This window comes from Loxodonta africana, chromosome 23, assembly GCF_030014295.1.
Source record: "Loxodonta africana isolate mLoxAfr1 chromosome 23, mLoxAfr1.hap2, whole genome shotgun sequence".
In the NCBI taxonomy this organism is placed as follows: Eukaryota; Metazoa; Chordata; class Mammalia; order Proboscidea; family Elephantidae; genus Loxodonta; species Loxodonta africana.
The window spans coordinates 27,785,273-27,806,362 of NC_087364.1; the positions used below are offsets into that span (position 1 = coordinate 27,785,273).

General features: G+C 37.8%; 1 protein-coding gene and 1 long non-coding RNA gene across 5 annotated transcripts in view; both read left to right on the forward strand.

Annotated features, from left to right (window-relative positions):
• MICU2 (mitochondrial calcium uptake 2) overlaps positions 1-21,090 on the forward strand; it is a 254,652-nt gene that overhangs the window by 153,864 nt on the left and 79,698 nt on the right. The gene's annotated exons all lie outside the window — the stretch shown is intronic.
• Positions 1-21,090, forward strand: part of LOC135228568 (uncharacterized) — a 35,086-nt gene that overhangs the window by 6,276 nt on the left and 7,720 nt on the right. Inside the window, exon 2 of the long non-coding RNA XR_010319115.1 lies at positions 1-21,090. This exon is cut by the window's right edge and continues 7,720 nt beyond it. This is a non-coding gene — a long non-coding RNA (uncharacterized LOC135228568).

Here is a 21,090-nt window from a genome sequence, read left to right on the forward strand (position 1 = left end):
GTTCTTCTGGTTTTAAACCAAACTCAGTTGCCTTTGAAGTCACATCCTCACTCAGGCTAAAAAGGAAGTCCAAGTTCCCAGTGTCTCTAATTAGTTAACTTCTGCCTCCACCTTTCTGGAATTTTCAGAAAATGTCCATTATTTTACAGTAATATTTAATAAAATTTAGTAATTGTAATATCAAGTACAACACACATAAGTTAGTTTGAAAATGCGGAAGACTTACAGCAAATATTGATGTCACCTGCTAGAAGCAGGAATGTGCAAGCCTGCTTGAGATTGGTCTACAGCTTCAAATACACAGCTTTCCACGAGCATGTATCTTTAAGTTCTACAAAGGAGGGTAGGGAACATTAATTAATCTGGCTAATCGGTTAAGTAGAGGTGGGTTAAGATTGTTTTTTACTACATTGCATTTGAGGGAAAAGACTAGTATATAATTCTAGGAAATTAGATTCTGGAATATTGTTTCCAACCCAAGATGAGAATAAATTCAGGCATAATTATAGACTACCCTCGAGATGTGAGTCCAGTGTGTTGCTACAAAATTCTGGAAAGGTATCCTAAAAATACATAGGAAATACAGCCTCATAACCAAACCAAATAAATATCACTGGATTTCTGTATGTAATTCTAATTAGGTGCACTTCATGAATCACATGGAAATGGTTCAAAGAAAGAGAAATAATAAAGAGGATGTAGAATGCTTAAAAATAGGACATGTTGGACTATGAAAAAGGGTTGGAAGATTTATGATTAAAGTCTATCAGGTCATGAGTCCACAATTTTAGGACATTTCAATGGAGAGGACATCATATTGAAATCTAGCAGGGAGATTAGAATTTATAAAGATAGCTGAATAATTATTATTTAGTTGGCAGTATAAGGCAATGAAATGTTTCACATAGGTGAATTTTCCAACTAAATGACATGATTAGATTTTTTAACATGATGAAATTTTTTAACATTTATAACTTTTTATTAAGTTTTCCAAGAAAATATATATTTCCCTGTCTTCTGAAGCCAGTTACACTGTGTAGAATGAAGACCAATTTCACAGTGATGGAATAATTAGACATTCAGAGTCTGCTAATGGTAATTAGGCTGTCACCCTAACCCTGGACTTTCATGCACATTTCTGGTTTCTTTTTCCTTCCTCATGATTGGAATATTATCTGTCACTTTTCACTGTTGCCAGTGTGAATGAAGAGCAGATCTTCCTGTCGATTCTAGTCTCCTATTTTTTTTCTTATAATCTCCTCTGTGTTAGAAAAACAGACAAAAGTTGTTAAAATTATATGTAAAACGTAAAGTCTATACTGGCACCATCCAGTATCATAGCTAGTAGCCACATGTGACCGTTAAGCCCTTGAAACACGGCAGGTGTGCCTGAGGAACTGGGGTTTTTCTCTTTTAATTTACTTAAAATTTTACAAAACTTCATTCTCTGACATTCACTTCTATATTGGAAAACTTTGGAAGAACTTGGGTGTGCACATCTACTGTTTCAGTTGTAGATTTTATGAAATCTAAATACAGATCAAGTATTCCTAATGAAAGGTAACGTCTGAATTGGTAAGTGCTATAAGTGTAAAAAAACAATGGGTTTGGTTTGGGTTTTATAAGTGTAAAATACATATCAGATTTTGAAGAACAAACAAAGGAATGTAAAATATCTAAATAATTTCATATTGAATATATGATTAAATAATTGTTTCTGGCTATTAATAATTTTACCTGTTGCTTTTTGCCTTTCTTACCTGGCTACTAGAAATTTTCAAATTACTCGCAACTCCATTATATTTCTATTAGACAGCACTGCTTTAGACTATACTATAGGTTTATAGGTACTATAGATTCTGAGAAAATTTTCATATAGATTTTATTGCATGCCCTTTATGACAACTATTTCAAATGCTGAAAAAGATTTTTCTTACTCCTGGGTTTGCAGCTTAAGTAACAAAGCTGGAGGATTCCAGAGAATTGAAGTTGCCTGAAGTAGCCTCTGGCTATATGAGGTTGCACTGTACTATTCAGAAAAACAGGTAGTAAACTTATAGAATTTATTTTCTCACAAAGTGTTAGAAGTTAAATTCGATACAAAGCTATAAAGAAAACTATACTATTTAACTGCTTGAAGAATATTTGGAATGTTTCATGTATCTAAAAATATGTTGTATGTAAGAGATAAGAGTTTTAAAAAAATGTTTCATGAGAAAGTCAGTATGAAATGTTAGTTAGCAAATCTACGTGTTTCCAAAGAAGCAGGGCTGATAAAGGTTATCATTGTATAGTAACTGGTTTTTGAAAGCAGCCAAGAATTTCACAGAGAGGTTGAAGGGACATCTGAATAGACAAAATGAAAAGAACCAAAGATTTCCAGAAATCATGGCTCGTATTTGGGGCCTCAGATAAAAAAAAATACTCAAAAAACAAGGAAATAAAATGACTGGACAGTGAAAAATTTATGAATGAATTCAGTTCCATTCAGGCTAAAGAAACAATATTATTGCTCTATTTGGCATAAACAGTGATGAAATAACCATTATTTATGGTCCCCTGGGGAAATAAAATTAGCTGGAAATTTACTTAAATGACAAGGAGTCTGTAACTCTGAAATAAATTTTATAAAATTTATTGTTTTTGTTAGGTGCCATCAAGTCAGCTCCAACCCGTAGAAACCACATGTACAACAGAACAAAACGTTGCCTGGTCCTGCGCTGTCTTCATTCACAATCTTTGTAATGCTCGAGCCCATTGTTGCAACCACCATGTCAATCTGTCCCTTTGAGGGTCTTCCTCTTCTTCCCTGAACCTCTCCTTTACCAAGCGTGATGTCTCTCTTCAGCGAGTCATCCCTCCTGATAATACGTCCAAAGTACGTGAGATGAAGCCTTGGCCATCCTTGCTTCTTAGGAGCGTTCTGGCTATACTTCCAAGACAGATTTTTTCATTCTTCTAGCAGACCATCATATATCCAATATTCCTCATCAACACCATAATTCCAAGGTATCAATTAGGTCTTCCTTATTCATTGTCCAACTTTTGCATGCATATGAGGCAATTGAAAATACCACGGCTTGGGCCAGGCACACCTTAGTCCTCAGAGTGACGTTTTTGCCTTTGAGTACTTTAAAAAGGTCATTTGCAGTAGATTTCCCTGATGCAGTGCATCGATTGAGTTCTTTACTGCTGCCTCTATGGGTGTTGATTGTGGATTCAAGTAAAATGAAATCCTCGACAACTTCAATCTTTTCTCCATTTATCGTAATATTGCTTATTGGCCCAATTGTGAGGATTTTTGTTTTCTTTATGTTGAGGTATATTCCATAGTGAGGCTGTGGTCTTTGATCTTCATCAGCAACTGCTTTAAGTCCTCTTCATTTTCAGCAAGCACGGTTGTGCCACCTGTATATCACAGGCTGTTAATGAGCCTTCCTCCAATCCTGATGCTCCGTTCTTCTTCATATAGTCCAACTTCTCAGGTTATTTACCCAGCGTACAGACTAAATAAGTATGGTGAAAGGATACAGCCCTGACACGCACCTTCAGTGCAGCTTGAACTTATTCCTTCAGTACAACCAGTTCTTGATGATATGCTACCTCCTGAAGTGGCTGAATGTCGACCAGTTCCGTATGTTCCCAATAGAATCCTTCAGTGCTGCAACTCAAGGCTTGAATTTTTTCTTCAATTCTTTGAGCTTGAGAAACGGCTAGCACGTTCTTCCCTTTTGGTTTTCTAACTCCAGGCCTTTACACATTTCATTATAATACTTTGTCTTCTCCAGCTGCCCTTCAAAATCTTTTCAGCTCTTTTACTTCATCATTTCTTCCATTTGCCTTAGCTACTGTATGTTTAAGAGCAAGTTTCTGATTCTCTTCTCACATCCATTTTGGTCTTTTATTTCGTATCTTTTTTTTTTTTTTTGTGCTTTAAGTGAAAGTTTACAAATCAAGTCACTCTTCCATATAAAAATTTATATACACCTTACTCCTAGTTACCCTCCCCCTAATGAAACAGCACGCTCCTTCTCTCCACCCTGTATTCGCTATGTCCATTCAGCCAGCTTCTGACCCCTCTGCCTTCTCATCTACCCTCCAGACAGGACCTGCCCACATAGTCTCACGTGTCTGCTTGAACCAAGAAGCTCACTCCTCACCAGTACCGTTTTCTATCTTATAGTCCATCCAATCCCTGTCTGAAGAGTTGGCTTTGGGAATAGTTCCAAAGTAGGCCTACCATTGCTTCTTCTGTTTTTAAAAATTTTTATTGTGCTTTAAGTGAAAGTTTACAAATTGAGTCAGTGTCTTATACAAAAATTTATATATGCCTTGCTGTATACTCCTAATTGCTCTCCCCCTAATGAAACACCACATTCCTTCCTTCCACTCTATATTTTTGTGTCCATTTGGCCAGCTTCTGACCCCCTCTGTCCTCTCATCTCCCATCCGAACAGGAGATGCCAACATAGTCTCCTGTGACTGCTTGATCTAAGAAGATTACTCTTCACCAGTATCATTATCTATCCCATACTCCAGTCCAATCCCTGTCTGAAGAGTTGGCTTTGGGAATGGTTTCTGTCTTGAGCTAACAGAATGTCGGGGACCTTGACCCCCCGGGTCCTTCTAGTCTCAGTGAGACTGTTAAGTCTGGTCTTTTTATGAAAATTCAGGGTCTGCATCCCACTGCACTCCTGCTCCCTCAGAGGTTCTCTGTTGTGCTCCCTGTCAGGGCAGTCATCGGTTGTAGCCAGGCACCATCTATTTCTTCTGGTCTCAGGCTGATGTAGTCTCTGGTTTATGTGGTCCTTTCTGTCTCTTGGGCTCTTAATTACCTGTGTCTTTGGTGTTCTTCATTCTCCTTTACTCCAGATGGGTTGACACCCATTGGTGCATCTTAGATGACCGCTTGCTAGCAGTTAAGACCCCAGATGCCGCTCTCCAAAGTGGGATACAGAATGTTTTCTTAGTTATGCCAATTGACTTAGATATCCCCTGAAACCGTGGTCCCCAAACCCCCGCCCCTGCAATGCTGGCCTTCGAAGCATTCAGTTTATTCAGGAAACTGCTTTTGGTTTAGTCCAGTTGTGCTGACCTCCCCTGTATTGTGTGTTGTCTTTCCCATCACCTAAACTAGTTCTTACCTACTATCTAATTAGTGAATACCCCTCTCCCACCTCCCTTCCCCATCTGGTAACCATCAAAGAATATTTTATTCTCTGTTTAAACTACTTCTCCGGTTCTTATAATAGTGGTCTTATACAATATTTTCCTTTTGCAACTGACTAATTTCACTCAGCATAATGCCTTCCAGATTCCTCCATGGTATGAAATGTGTCACAGATTCATCACTGTTCTTTATCGATGCGTAGTATTCCATTGTGTGAATATACCATAATTTATTTATCCATTCATCCATTGATGTGCACCTTGGTTGCTTCCATCTTTTTGCTATTGTAAACAGTGCTGCAATGAACATGGGTGTGCATATATCTGTTCTTGTAAAGGCTCTTATTTCTGTAAGATACATTCCAACCAGTGGGAATGCTGGATCGTATGGTAGTTCTATTTCTAGCTTTCCAAGGAAGTACCAAATCGATTTCCAAAGTGGTTGTACCATTTTACATTCCCACCAGCAGTGTACAAGTGTTCCAATCTCTCCACAGCCTCTCCAGTATTTATTATTTTCTGTTTTTTTGGATTAATGCCAGCCTTGTTGGAGTGAGATGAAATCTCATTGTGGTTTTGATTTGCATTTCTCTAATGGCTAAGGATCATGAGCATTTCCTCATGTATCTGTTAGCTACATGAATGTGTTCTTTAGTGAAGTGTCTGTTCATATCTTTTGCCCATTTTTTAATTGGGTTATTTGTCTTTTTGTAGTTGAGTTGTTGTAGTATTATTTAAATTTTAGAGATCAGGTGCTGATCGGAAATGTCATAGCTAAAAACTTTTTTCCAGTCTGTAGGTAATCTTTTTACTCTTTTGGTGAAGTCTTTGGATGCGCATAGGTGTTTGATTTATAGGAGCTCCCAGTTATCTAGTTTTTCTTCTGCATTGTTAGTAATGTTTTATATACTAGTTATGCCATGAATTAGGGCTCCTAGCATTTTCCCTATTTTTTCTTCCATGATCTTTATCGTTTTAGATTTGATATTTAGGTCTTTCATCCATTTTGAGTTAGATTTTGTACATGGTGTGAGGTATGGATCTTGTTTCATTTTTTTGCAGATGGATATCCAGTTATGTCAGCACCATTTGTTAAATGGACTATCTTTTTCCCATTCAACTGACTCTTGGGCCTTTGTCAAATATCAGCTGCTCATATATGGAGAAATTTTTTTTTTTTTCATATATGGATGCATTTATGTCTGGAATCTCAGTTCTGTTCCATTGGTCTATGTGTCTGTTGTTGTACCAGTACCAAGCTGTTTTGACTACTGTGGCGGTATAATAGGTTGAAAAATCAGGTAGAGTGAGACCTCCCACTTTGTTCTTTTTCAGTAATGCTTTACTTATCCAGGGCCTCTTTCTCTTCCGTATGAAGTTCGTGATTTGTTTCTCCATCTCATCAAAAAATGTCATTGGAATCTGAATAAGAATTGCATTGTATCTATAGATCGCTTTTGGTAGAATACACATTTTTACAATGTTAAGTCTTCCTGTCCATGAGCAAGGTATATTTTTCCACTTATGTAGGTCTCTTTTGGTTTCTTGCTGTAGTGTCTTGTAGTTTTCTTTGTATAGGTCTTTTACATATCTGGTAAGGTATATTCCTAAGTATTTTATCTTCTTGGAAAAAAAAAAAAAAACAGTGCCATCGAGTCCATTCCAACTCATAGCGACCCTACAGGACAGAGTAGAACTGCCCCATATATCTTCTTGAGGTCTACTATAAATGGTATTGATTTGGTGATTTTCTCCTCGATGTTCTTTTTGTTGATGTAGAGGAATCCAACAGATTTTTTATGTTTATCCTGTATCCCGATACTCTGCTGAACTCTTCTATTACTTTCATTAGTTTTCCTGAGGATTCCTTAGGGTTTTCTGTGTATAAGATCATGTCATCTGCAAAGAGAGATACTTTTACTTCTTCCTTACCAATCTGGATGCCCTATATTTCCTTATCTAGCCTAATTGCTCTGGCTAGGACCTCCACCACAATGTTGAATAACAGAGGTGATAAAGGGCTTCATTGTCTGGTTACCGATATCAAGGGGAATGCTTTCAAAATCTCTTAGGATGATGTTGGCTTTTGCCTTTGTATAAATGTCCTTTATTATGTTGAGGAATTTTCCTTCTATTCCTATTTCGCTGAGAGTGTTTATCATGAATGGGTGTTGAACTTTGTCAAATGCCTTTTCTGCATCAATTGGTAAGATCATGTGGTTCTTTTCTTTTGCTTTATTTGTATGATGGATTATATTAATTGTTTTTCTAATGTTGAACCATCCCTGCATGCCTGATATGAATCGCACGTAGTCATGGTGAATTATTCTTTTGATATTTTGTTGAATTCTGTTGGCTAAAATATTGTTGAGGATTTTTGCATCTAAGTTGGTAAGGGATATAGGTCTGTAATTTTCTTTTTTTGTGTTGCCTTTACCTGGTGTTGGTATCAGGGATATGCTGGCCTCATAGAATGAGTTTGGGAGTATTCCGTCCTTCTCTATGCTCTGAAATACCTTAAGTAGTAGTAGTGTTAGTAGTAGTGTTAACTCTTCTCTGAAAGTAATGATGCCGTCCAAGCCAGGTCTTTTTTTTCTTGAGAGGTTTTTGGTTACCTCTTCAATCTCTGTTTTGGGTGTATTTAGTTGTTCTATCTCTGTTTGTGTTAGTTTAGGTAGATGGTACGTTTCTAGGAATTCATCCATTTCTTCTAGGTTTTCAAATTTGTTAGAGCACAGGTTTTCATACCAATCTAATACGATTCCTTTAATTTCATTTGGGTCTGTTGTATTATTGCCCATCTCATTTCTTATTTGGGTTATTTGCTTCCTGTCCTGTTTTTCTTTTGTCATTTTGGCCAATGGTTTATCAATTTTGTTAATTTTTTCAAAGAACCAACTTTTAGTCTTGTTAGCTCTTTCAATTGTTTTTCTGTTTTCTATTTCATTTAATTCTGCTCTAATTTTTATTATTTGCTTTCTTCTGGTGTGTGAGAGTTTCTTTTGTTGCTCTCTTTCTATTTGTTCAAATTGTAGGGATAATTCTTTGATTTGGGCCCTTTCTTGTTCTTGGATATATGCGATTATTGGTATAAATTAAACTTTGAGCAGTGCTTTAGCTGTGTCCCAAAGGTTCTGTTTTCATTCTCATTGGAGTCAGTGAATTTTTTTATTCCATCCTTAATGTCATCTGTAGCCCAGTCTTTTTTGAGCAGGGTATTGTTCACTGTCCAAGTGTTTAATTTCTTTTCCCTACTTTTTCTGTTACTGATTTCTACTTTTGTGGACTTTTGGTCAGAGAAGATGCTTTGTAATATTTCAATGTTGTGGATTCTGTTAAGTCTTGTTTTATGACCTAATATGTGGTCTGTTCTAGAGAATGTTCCATGTGCACTAGAAAAGAAAGTATACTTGGCTGCTGTTGGGTGGATTATTGTGTATGTGTCTATGAGGTCAAGTTGGTTGATTGTGGCATTTAGATCTTCCGTTTCTTTATTGAGGTTCTTTCTGGATGTTTTGTCCTTCACCGAACGTGATGTGTTGAAGTCGCCTATTATATGTGTGGAGCTGTCTACCTCACTTTTCAATGCTGTTAGAATTTGTTTTATATATCTTACAGCTCTGTCATTAGGTGTATAAATATTTAAGATGGTTATATCCTCCCCATATGTTGTTGTTGTTGTTAGGTGCTGTTGAGTCAGTTCGACTCATAGTGATCCTATGCACAACAGAACGAAACACTTCCTGGTCCTGAGCCATCCTTACAACCGTTGTTATGCGTGAGCTCAGTGTTGCACCCACTGTGTCAGTCTACCTCATTGAGGGCCTTCCTCTTTTCCGCTGACCCTGTACTCTACCAAGCATGATGTCCTCTTCCGGGACTGATCCCTCCTGACAACAAGTCCAAAGTATGTAAGACACAGTCTCACCATCCTTGCCTCTGAGGAGCATTCTGGCTGCACTTCTTCTACAACAGACTTGTTCATTCTTTTAAGATTCCATGGTATATTCAATATATGTCACCACCACCACACTTCAAAGGCGTCAGTTCTCCTTCTGTCTTCCTTATTCATTGTCCAGTTTTTACATACACCTCCTGGTATATTATCCCTTTAATCATTATATAATGTCCTTCCTTGTCCTTTGTCGTGGATTTAACTTTAAAGTCTGTTTTGTCAGAAATTAATACGGCCACTCCTGCTGTTTTTTGATTTGTTGTTTGCTTGATATATTTTTTTCCATCCTTTGAGTTTTTGTTTGTTTGTGTCTCTAATTGTAAGGTGTGTCTCTTGTACGCAGCATATAGACGAATCGTGTTTTTTTTTTTTTTCCATTCTGCCATTGTCTATCTGTGTATTGGTACATTTAGTCTATTTACATCCAGCATAATTATAGGCAAGTATGAGTTTAGTGCTGTCATTTTGATATCTTTTTGTGTGTGTTGTTGACAGTTTCTTTTTCTCACTTAATTTTTTGTGCTTAGTAGTTTATATATTGTCTTTTCCTCTTATTCATTGTTGTTGATTTTGTTTCTGCTGGGTCTCTATTTTTATTTTATTTTTATTTTGATGAGTAGGATAGTCAGTCTCCTTTGTGGTTACCTTAATATTTACCCCCTATTTTTCTAAGTTTAAACCTAACTTTTATTTCTTTATATCGCCTTGCCCTCCTCTTCCTATGAAAGATATATGACTACATTTTTTAGTCCTTTTTTTTGTTCTAATGTTGTCTTCTTTTACATAATAACATCGTTGTTTCCCTTTTCTGAGCATTTTTTTTTAATCTTGATTTATTTTTGTGATGTCCCTGTTTGGGTTGACATCTGATTGCTCTGCCCAGTGTTCTAGTCTTGGGTTGATACCTGATATTATTGATATTCTAACCAAAGAACTCCTATTAGTATTTCTTATAGTTTTGGTTTGGTTTTTATGAATTTCCTAAACTTCTCTTTATCTGGAAATGTCCTAATTTCACTTTCATATTTGAGAGACAGTTTTGCTGGATATGTGATTCTTTGCTGGCAATTTTTTTCCTTCATTGCCTTATGTAAGTCATCTCATTGCCTTATGGTTTCTGCAGAGTAATCCAAGCTTATTCTTATTGACGCTCTTTTGTAGGTGACTTTTCGTTTATCCCTAGCTGCTCTTAAAATTCTCTTATTTTTGGTTTTGGCAAGTTTGATTATAATATGTCTTGGTGACTTTCTTTTAGAATCTACCTTATGTGGACTTCGATGAGCATCTTGCATACATATCTTCTCATCTTTCCCAATATCAGAGAAGTTTTCTGCCAACAAATCTTCAGCAATTCTCCCTGTAGTTTCTGTTGTCCCTCCCTGTTTTAGTTCTCCAATCACTCGTATGTTATTTCTCTTGATAGAGTCCCACATGATTCTTAAGTTCTCTTCATTTTTTTTAATTATTTTATCTGATTTTTTCTTCAAATATATTGGTGCCAAGAGTTTTATTTTCAAGCTCACCAATTCTGCCTTCCCCTTGCTCAATTCTGCTCCTCTGACTTTCTGTTAAGTTGTCTAATTCTGTAATTTTATTGTTAATTTTCTGAATTTCTGATGGCTGTCTCTCTATGGGTTCATGCAGCTTATTAAATTTTTCATTATGTTCTTGAATAACCTTTTTAATTTCTTGAGCTGCTTTCTCTGTGTTCCTTGGCTTGTTCTGTGTATTGCCTGATCTCCTTCCTAATTTCGTTCCTGATGTCTTGATGAGTTCTGTGTATTAATCTTTTGAATTCTGCATCTGGTAATTCCAGGAAGTCACCTTCGTCCAGAAGATCCATTGATTCTTTGTTTTGAGAGCTTGTTTAGGCAATCATGGTCTGTTTCTTTGTGTAACTTGTTATGACTGTTGCCTCCAAGCCATTTATAAGTTATTGTATTAGTTTATTTTATGATTGCTTACTGTGTCCTAGCTTCTTGCTTTCGTTTTGTTTTGATATGCCCAAATGGATTGCTTGAGTGAGCTAGCTTGATTATTTTCATCTTGCAGCTCTGATGTCCTGTCACCAGATAGCTAGAGCTGTTATCAGGTATATCAGTCTAGGAGTCCATTCACTTTTCTTGTATGTGTCTGCTTTTCCAGGTAGCTGATCATAAAACGTGTGGTACAGGCTCTGTCCTACAATCTTAGAGGGGCAGGGGTGATCGGTGTAGGTACCGGTATCTGGTTGCAGCAGGGGGTCACGCTCTGGTCAAGGCAGGGAGCTGAGAACTGTCACCTGAATGTGGGGAAAGCACGTCCCTGTTCGCTAGCACATGCAGGTGGGTGTGTTCTGTAGACAGACCATGAGCATCCAGTGCTTTTGTTTGTAAGGACTGGGAGGTAACATCCTTGGACCCTATCATGGGTGGCTGGGTGATCTGAGTGTAGCCATCTGGCCTTATGCCTCTGATGTGGGTTCGTGAGGACCCTATTTAATAGGCAAAGCGGAGTCAAATATCCAACCCCCGCCTCTGCACCGCACAGCTATATCAGTTGCAGTGTGCCAACAAGGGACTATTTTCCTGAAATAGGCCCACACTAGGCCATGCAGGAGGGAAAGGTATTCAAAATCTACAGATTGTTTTTTGCCCAGACAGGAGCCACTTCTGTCCTGACCTCCCGCAGTTAGTGGAGCTGGCAAATTATTTTCCCCCCAATTGTGAACTTATTCCTACTCCAAGGTCAGGAGGATGGCTCCGGGCACTCAAGATGGCCTATCTCAGGCCCAGGGAAATGAACAGCCTCCGAAGCCAGCTCGGGGATGAGGGCGCAGTAAAATATATGCAAGTTCTTAGCATTTACCAAGAGTGCCGTTCTCTGGTTCTGGAGCTGTGAGTAGGCTGTGTGGCTGGCTGCTTCTCCCTGAGGGAACTGCGGTGGAACACTACCACCAGCCCGCCGCAGCCACTCCCAGGAATGGTGCCTGAGGGATCCCAGCAATTCCGGTCTGGTAACTCCTCTCCCCTCCTGAACCGCCTCTCCCTCCCGCTGCTGCTCAGTCCATTTTCTGACTTTGCCTTTCATGTTCAGGCTCCTAGCTTGTCATAAATATAATCATTTCACTTGTTTTTTTAGGTCTTCATTGTAAGAGGGATCACAGGAAGTGTCTGGGTATTCTGCCATCTTGACCCCGCCTCCTCTTTCCCATCTTTTTAATGACCTTTTGCTTTGTTCATGTATGATGTCCTTAATGTCATTCCACAGCTCAACTGATCTTGGATCATTTGTGTTCAATGTGTCAAATCTTTTCTTGAGATGACCTATAAATTCAGGTAGGATATACTCAAGGTCATATTCTAGCTCTTGTAGTCTCGCTCTAAGTTTCTTCAGCTTCAACTTGAACTTGCATACAACCAATTGATGGTTTGTTCCTCAGTCGTCCCTTGCCTTGTTCTGTCTGATGATACTGAGCTTTTCCATCATCTGTTTCCACAGATGTTGTTAATTTGAATCTGTGTATTCCGTCTGGTGAGGTCCACGTGTATAGTCACCATTTATGTTGCTGAAAAAAAGTCATTTGTTATGAAGAAGTCATCGGTCCTGTAAAATTCTGTCATGCAATCTACAGCACCACTTCTATCACCAAGACCATATTTTCCAACTACCAATCCTTCTTTTCTGTTTCCAGCTTTCACATTGCAGTCACTAGTAATCATCAACGCATCTTGATTGCATGTTTGATCAATTTCAGACTGCAGAAGTTGGTAAAAATCTTCAGTCTCTTTATCTTTGGCATTAGTGGTTGGTGTGTAATTTGAATAATAATCATATTAACTCATCTTCCTCATAGGCGTATGGATGTTATCCTATCACCTACAGTGTTGTACTTAAGGATAGATCTTGAAACATTATTTTTGATGATAAATGCAATGCTATTCCTCTTCAATTTGTCATTCCCGGAATTGTAAACCATGTGGTTGTCCAATTCAAAATGGCCAATACCAGTCCGTTTCAGCTCACTTAGTTATATTAACTGGTCTTCCTTGTAGGCGTGTGGATATTATCCTATCACTGACAATGTTACACTGCAAGATAGATCTTGAAATGTTCTTTTGGAGGATAAACACAACCCCATTCCTCTTCAATTTATCATACCCGTCATAGTAAACCACATGATTTTCTTATTCAGAATGGCCAGTACCAGTCCATTTCAGCTCACTAATGCCTAGGATATCGATCTTTATTCAATCCATTTCATTTTTGATGATTTCCAATTTTTCTGGAGCCCTGGTGGCACAGTGGTGTAGAGCTCTGCTAACTAAAAGGTCAGCAGTTCAAATCCACCAGCCACTTCTTGGAAACCCTATGGGGCAGTTCTGCTCTGTCCTATAGGGTCGCTATGAGTTGGAGTCAAGTCAGTGGCAACGGGTTTGGTTTTTGTTTGTTTGTTTGTTTTTTCAGTTTTCCTAGATTCATACTTCATACATTCCATATTATAGTTTCTAATGGATGTTCGCAACTGTTGCTTCTCATTTTGAGTCATGCCACCTCAGCAAATGAAGGTCCTGAAAGCTTTATTTCATCCACATCATTAAGGTCATCACTACTTTGAGGGGACAGCTCTTCCCCAGTCATGCTTTGAGTGCCTTCCAACCCGAGGGGCTCATCCTCCAGCACTCTGTCAGACATTGTTCTGCAGCTATTCATAAGGTTCCCACTGGACAGAAGTGGGCCACCAGGTCCTTCTTCCTAGTCTGTCTTAGTCTGGAAGCTTCTCTAAAGCCTGTCCACCATGGGAGACCCTGCCGGTATTTGAAATACCGGTGGCATAGCTTCCAGCATCACAGCAACACATGCAAACCACCACAGTACTGTAAAAACAATTGTAACAGAAACACCTGAGGACTGGGATTCTCTGATGTGAACTGTAAATTACTGTCAGGAGAAATCAGCAGACAATAGTCATGTAGATAATTGCACTTAAATGTTCCGCTGTTCATCTGTGGTCACAGTATGAAAGATGAAGTAAAAGGGGGCTCCTTAGGCTATTGCAATAGTCCAGTTTACAACTGTCAAAGAAAAGTAGGAAATAGAATCAAGCGCTAATGTGGAATAGACTTTGTAGAGCCTGGTAACCATTTGAATTAGAGAAATGAGAGGAAAAGGAAGAATCAGTGGTTGCTCCTTTTTTCAGACTACCTGACTAGGAATAATGATAGTATTGATTGATCAAAAAGAAAAGGAAATTCTTTTGTGGATTAATTATGTATGAAATATATGTTAAGTTATTCAGTCTTTACAGTAGCCTACAAAACGAGTTGCATTATCCCCATTTTAACGAGCTCTGTCATCACAGTGGTTAAATACTTAGCTGCTAACCGACTAGCCACTGTGTAGGAAGATGGATGTGGCAGTCTGCTTCCATCAAGATTTACAGCCTTGGAATCCCTATGGGGCAGTTCTACTCTTGTCTTATAGGGTTGCTATGAGTCAGAATCAACCTGACAGCGTGGGTTTGGGTTTGGTTTTTGTTATCCCCAATTTAAAGATGAGAAAATTAAAATGCAGTCATTAGAACCTTTTGATTCTAAGTTCATCCAATTCTAGAGCCGTGCTCTTTCCCCATGCTAGCCTGCCTCTTTAAAGGAGAATTCAAAGGAGGGCTGGGCTGAGAGGGAAAGACCTTGACTCTGAATTTGGAAATACTGAGTTTGATGAACTGGTAGGACATCCTTGTATAGATAGATAGACGAGTGTACCAAGCAACTCTCTAGAGATCAAGAATGTAGCCAGGATTAAGAAATATCCTGACAGAGTTAAGCCATGGTAATTTATGACCTTAAAGGAGGAAAATGTAGAGTGGAGGGCTAAGACCAGAGTCTTGGAGAACAGTTTCATTTAAGTGGTCAAGGTGAGGTTGAGCAAAGGAATGCAATTGAGAAGAAGCAGAGAAGAAAAGAGCCCAGAGAGTGCAGGGTAATGGAATCTTGGAAAGAAAAGAGTAACTAAGAGAGAGTGTTTAATATCAAACTCTTAAAAGGTGAAGTAGGACAGCGACTAAGTAAAAAAAAAAAAAGAACATCTTAAATTTTGTAAGTCATTAGAAACATTTACAGAAGCAGCTTCCAAAGAGTGGTAGGGGCCTGTGCCATAGAGCAAAAGTCTGAACAGGAGTGAGTAGGAAGTGCAAAATTGGTGTCAATGGAGAAAATACTATCTTTTGAGATGTTAAGGAAGGAAATTAATTTAAGGTTAGCTTAAGGAAGACATAATCAGTCTACACAAAGTACACCCCGTGCATAAGTCACAAGGTACCATTACTCTCCAGCTACCTTAGTCTGCCTCGGGTACAAGAAAAGGGTATATTTGAGATTGTTATTATTCAAGTGAAGGTTAAGGCATGTGAATAGGCTGTCACATGCGAAGGTGAAATTCTATTGGGTTAATTAAGGCAATCAAATCTGTCTTAGAAGAAATATTACCAGAATGCTCCTTATCAGCGAGGATGGTGAAACTTTGGCTTGCTTACTTTGGATACTTCATCAGGAAAGACCAATATTTATAACAGGACATCATGTTTGGTAAAGTAGAGGGCCAGTGAAAACGAGGGAACCCTCAATGATATGAATTGACCCAGTAGCCATAATGATGGCCCCAAACATAACAAGGATCATGAAGATTGCACAACACATGATACAGTATGTCAATTAAAAAAAAAAAAACAGGACAGGGAAAAACTACCTTTACATTAATTATTTGAATAATTATTGCACTTCTAAGGTCCTTCTATTAGTAAACCTAAGTAAATAAAATCTTAAATTTTTATTGACCTGACAGTTGTTTTTAGGTCAGAAAAGCATATTTTAAGGGCAGGTTTTTCTTTATCTTACCTAAATCTTTCCCCAGTAAATTTTATTTCACTTATTTCTTTTTCCACAGTAAGTAATGAGAATTATTTTAATGAGAATTACTTTAATACCCAAAACATAAATGTAACAATTTGAATAGCAAATGCAAAAGTAATAAGGAAATGCATAAAGTCTTATGAAAATGTCCAAAAATATAAATTGACTCAATGTTGCTTTTATGTTTTGTGGTATAGTCATGTTTTACTAACATCCAGGTCTAGAAACTATGTTGGTAAGTGTGCCTCTTCTTTCTCCCAAGGACAAGTGAATAGCAATTATCTTGTATGAGCTGTTCTCTGTCAGATAATAATAAACAATACCAGCAGCAATGAAAGTAATAGTTAATCCATTTAGTCTTTACCTTGAATGAGGGCACATCTACTTATTTGAGATAAGTGCCAGGGGTTAGTATAATTTTTTAAAACAATAGATAAATAACAAGTCTATTTAATAGTATAAAATTCTCCTTAGGTGGTCCTTTCATGTTGCATTGCTTCCATACTGTAGGAAGGACTTTACTATTAATGTAGTAGTTTTATCATAATTTAATCATGCTCTATGGGCATATTAGAATTATTATTAAATTAATATAAAACCATTCAGTAGAATTTATTCTTCTTGTTTTTGGGATAGTATTCTTGTTCCACAGTTTAAACTATCATGATCCTGAAAACAAAACTAAGTTAAATTGCCCTTACACAGTTTTCTTCATTTTCGAAAATATGGATCAGTATAAATTTGAGTAGTCAATTTGGCAATACCCTTTTAGCCATTTAGAATTTGTATCTAGGGAATATGACCCCTCCTGCTTCTTTCACAAGTATGTACAACCCCTTTATCTTCCTGTTTCTCTAACAAAGCACGCTTATTTCTGCCAGGAACTTTACTCTCCCTCTGTGTGGAATGTCCTTTCCGCATTCTTTGGGTAGCTTTTAATCATTCCAATCTCAGCCCAAATGTCATCTCCTGAAAGAGGACTACCCTGATTAAGTCTATAAAAGTAACTCTTTCCTAGCAGTCTCTGAATCCTATTTCATGTTATTGTATTCATAGAACTTGCCGTTATCTCAGATTTTATTTATTTATTTATTTAAATGCTTGTTTATCCTTTCTATCCCATTAGAATGTAAGTTCAGTGACAGCAAATACATTGTCTGTCTTTAATCTATATATCTCCAACACCAGAACAGTATTGTCATCAAATTGTAGGCACTTAGTAAATTTCTATCATGAATCAGCATCATGTACAGTCATTGTAGAAAGTATTTTAGTAGACCACAAAGACCTTTGGCCTAAGAAAATACCGGAGTACAAAAGATTTTTGTCCCTTAAGATGGAAATATTACTATAGAATTGAACGTACAGCACTATAATATTTAAAGTACACTAGAACCTGCGGTAACCCTCTCCTTGAATCGAAGTGAATTGTTTGGGTAAGACCCTGACATAAAAAGATTTTTCTGTCACTAAACTTACTTGTATAGACTCATTGTTTTAAATTTTATACCATATCGGAATAAGTGGATATTATAATAAGCTTAAAAAAAAATTCTTGTTAGAGTGAACTAGCCCTATTTTTTGTTTTATTAGTTTGTAACTATTTGACAGTAAGACTGTGTGAAGATTATACCAACCATAATTAAATGTCTTATAATAAAAGAAAAATAAGTTTTGAATTTTCTACAGAAATTTATAATCAGTATTTTAAGGGTAACATCTATCACTCCTATTTTTAAATTGCCTGCTAGATGATAAATTTTGGTGAATTTTCAGTACTTAGCTTAATTAATCCCTCTGAAGTATTTAAGAGCCATACGGTACTACAACTGGAAATGACTCAGGTATCATCTAGTATACCTTGCTCATTTAACAGATAAGGAAACATTGTCACTTAGTCACTTAATCAGGGTGACAGAGCTAAAAATGAAACAGGATTTCTTCTGGTGTGTTTCCTACTGTGCCCAAAAAGGTAATGGTAGTCTTCAAAATTAAGGTTGAAATTTAAGATTCAGTTTAAGTTGCTTTCTAGAAAATCCTTTAATAATACATCCCCTTTAAGATTGAAAACTAAATTATCCATCTAAGATTGAAAAATAAATTATCCCTTTTTCTTCCTCTTCCTTCCCCTCCCTGAACAATTCATTTCTAACGCCACGAGGTGAACCAAAACATGATAGGTATGCCACCCTATGGAGGAGTCGCCCGGCACAGGACTCAGAGCCTGAGTGGGAGAGGGAGGCATTCCCTCACAGAGGTGGCTGTCATGCAGTGGCAGAGCTTGACCAGAGTGAAAAGAGAAGGGGGCAGGTGCAGTGCATTCTAGGAAGTTTAAGTTCAAGTGGGGTGAGAAGGCAGAACATACAGAGGGGCAGCCTTGCATGGGGTCCTAACAGGTTAAGAAGAATATCCATATGGTGGGTGTAACCTAGAATGGAGAGTTAGAGCCTGCACAGAGAAAAAGGGGAGCTTTCACACAGGGGAAGAAGTAGTAGTAGAAATGGGAGATTAATTACAGAGGTGTAGAAATATTGATCAAATAAGTAAATATATTAAGGATAGTGGAAGTCAAATTTTTCACTTTCAGAAAAGAGAGTTAACGTATATGGAAAAGAATTAAACTAAAATGATTCCTGTGGTACTGAACTGAAATTGAAAGTATCAGCGTGAATGCCAGGCTTTCAAAATATACATATAGAAATAAATGTAGAGATTTTTGCATGTGTAACATATATACATAACACATACATATATATACCCTAGCTACCCTATTGACTGAGAAAGCCTGAGGACAGTGACACCTAAATAGTATTGAGTACGTCTGGTGCTCATAATTTGGCTTCAAAATACCATTCTCCATTCAAAAAACCAGGATTCCTTGGAGAAATGACCGATTCCAGGACCGGATTAGGGAAAGTGCAAGAAGACCCTCAAGCATCTAACTGTATCAGAAAGCAAGGAAATTTTAAAAGAATGATGGGAATCTGTCAAATGAACACAGTAGCCAGCTTGCAAGTGTTACAAGTCTGGACAATTTGAACATCACGGCAAATAATGATAGTAATGGATTATAACCAGTTAAATAAAATAAGAAACCATGAGCCCACACTTAAATTGATAGATGAAAGAATAAAGGGAGGGAAGAAGGAAGGACATGTAGGTAGGTAGGCAAATAATTTGGTAGTTGGGTATGGATGGAAATCTTGTTGTGGAACAGAATATATAGTTTCAGAATACCTCAACCCAGCATACGTACCTTACTCAGTTGATCAAAGTGAATATCATCAGTAATTGAACACACTGAAATCATGCATTACCTGATAGAATGCAGTGAGAAGAATCTTGCATCACTTCCTGCCAAAGATCCATAACCTGAGTCTAATCCTGAAAAAACATCAAGCAAATTCAGTTTGAAGGACATTCTTCAAAATAACTGTCCTACAATCTTCAAAAGTCAAGATCGTGAAAATAAAAGAAAGTCTGGGGAACTGTTCTATACCAAGAAGACTAAAGAGGCATAACTAAATGCAGCTTGTAATTTTGAACTAGATCCTTTTACTAAGAAGGACGTTACACCCATTCCTCACTTATCAACATGGCTAGGTTCCAGAGACCAAGTTATTATGCAAAAATCATCGTTATGTGAGCGTCAGGGCCATCTTCAGCACTTGTGTCCCCTCCTCCCCTCTCACCGGCTGTCACCCCTCCTCCACACTTCTTGGGATGTGCATGGCATGCCTGGCCCCTCTTCCCCACCACACCTTCCCTACCAACACAGAGCCTCCAGGGGTGGGCAGGGATTGGGGGTGGTGGCAGTGATGGTCAAAGATTGCCTGTCACCTCCAGAGCAGCAGGGGCCCACCATCACCTGGCCGTGCTCCAGGCCTCTGCACAGACCCCTGTCCCTTTCCTCTCCACCTTCCTGCTCCACCAGCCCCAGACATAGGCCTCAGTAGTGGGCAGCTCCTGGGCCTGCAGGCAGGTGAGGCCTGGCCACCTGGTCCCTGCAGAGGCTGCAAAGGTGGCAAAGAGGCCTCTTTGGAAGAAGAGACTTCCCAGTTCCACTCCCCACCCCATTCCTGATCCAGGTAATACAAACTGCTGGTGGCCTGCACAGCCTCCACCCTCTCACAAACCTTGCCCTCCTTCTCTTCTTCCTCTGACCTAAGCTCCTGGTTAATGCACAAAATAGTGGGATAGTAGATTTTTTTACTGTTGTCATAATTGCAAAATGTCAAATAATGAGATAGTCGGTAAGTGAGGAGTAGGTATATTAGGATAATTGGCAGAACAGAACCTGAGAATTAGATGAATGTATCAGTGTTAATTTTCTGATTTTGCTGATTGCATTTTGGTTATGTAAGAGAATGTCCTTGTGTGTAAAAAATACCCACCAAAGCAGCACTGTCCAGTACAGAAACCACTAGCCACATGTCCGCATATAGAACACTTTAGGAAGTTCTGTTGGAAAGTATTCCAAGGTGATGGAACCTCAGATTAGTGACTTATTCCCAAATGATTCAGGGGAAAAAATGTTTTTAAACCATACTTGCAATTCTTCTGTAAGAGTTTATTTCAAATGTTTTAAAATATTTAAAAATGAAGTTCAAAGAATGTAGTGGCTCATGGTCTACGTTTTTTGCAAATAAGAAAATCATCATTGAAATATAAAAGTAGTAATAGAATACACACACCAAACACTCATCAAAAGAAATCTGGAGTGGCTATATGAATATCAGGCAAAATAGACATCAAGACAAAGAATATTATCATAGGTAAAGAGGAATATTTCACATTTGTTAAAAAAAAAAAAGGTCAATACATCATGAAGTCATAACAACAGAGCTTCAAAGTGCATGAAGCAAAAACTTGCAGAACTAAAAGAAAATACTGACAAATCCACAATCATAATTAGCAGTTTTAACATCCTTCTTTCAGTAACTGATAAAAAAAAAAAAAAACTAGACAAAAAATCATTAAGGATAGAGACTATCTGAATGACACTATTAACTACCTTGATCTAAATGGCATTTATATAACATATCCAACAACTACAGAATACATATTGTTTTCAAG